Genomic DNA, 1,094 nt, shown 5'->3' with positions numbered 1-1,094 from the left:
AAACTGACACTGATAGTCAATGGAAAAACAGAAGAGGCCTTTCAAGAACAATGGGGCCCTCTGAATTACTTAAGAAAATAATCTAAAAGGGGACTGAAATGGGGAATTAAGTGTATCAAATGAAGAGTATAACCTATTTTTTCTGTATTAATAATGTCGATTATTCGTACTGTATCATCTTTAATTTTGGAAAATAAAATAAAAATTCTGCTAAAAAAAAATCTTCAACCATATTGAGAATACAGAGTTCTATTTTGATGAAGCTGCCCTAGTCCTTTGGTATCTTTTGAAAACTGAATTTAAATCCCACATTTCCCCCATTAAAACACTTAAGGCGGCTTATATAAGATTTCTAGGAGGTCACCCACCCAGGCACTGCCAAAACCTATCCCTGCCTACCCACAGCAAGGCTGTTGCATTATGCACCATCAAATCATATTCAGAGGCTCTAACTCTATGTGACTTACTCTCACGGACAGTCGCTGGCTGGGATCTCATAAGACAGAAGATTTTTCCCCACTGCCTGAAATTCTTCCTACTGGAGAGGCCAGGGATTGGACATGGGATCTCCCGCATGATCTGTCACTAAGCCACAGACCTTCCCTAGTATAGGGTGCAATTTTTCACATGACATGGTCCTCTTGGAAAAGACAAGCTCTTGATTTCATGCTGTTATTATACAGCTGTGATTCAGAGAACTCCATGCACAGAGATACTACTACTTAAACAGAAGATGCTCTTTAAAGACAATGCACACCTTCCCTTTCTATTGCCAAAAACGGAAGAGTGCACAGGAATACAAGAAAAGCCGAGTCACAGCTGAATAACTTGGGAAACCTCAGATGAACACAGTATTGTCATATATTGCTGCCAGCCGCCACCACTGTCACTCCACCCCATCTCATCTTTGTAGTCCTGGATGAGCAACAAAAACAAGTTTATAGAACTCCTTGTGTATAGCTGATGTGTTGTGCTTGACTTGAGTGAGGGGGTTACAAGTTCTGGTGTAACCCTGTTCTATACTATTCTTCCAAAATGCCTATCAGAAGAGAAAGAATCTTCTGCTGCCAGTTTTATAAACATACTTACGCAAA

Source organism: Paroedura picta, chromosome 2 (assembly GCF_049243985.1).
Source record: "Paroedura picta isolate Pp20150507F chromosome 2, Ppicta_v3.0, whole genome shotgun sequence".
Classification (NCBI taxonomy): Eukaryota; Metazoa; Chordata; class Lepidosauria; order Squamata; family Gekkonidae; genus Paroedura; species Paroedura picta.
Note: the sequence above shows the minus strand (reverse complement) of the source record.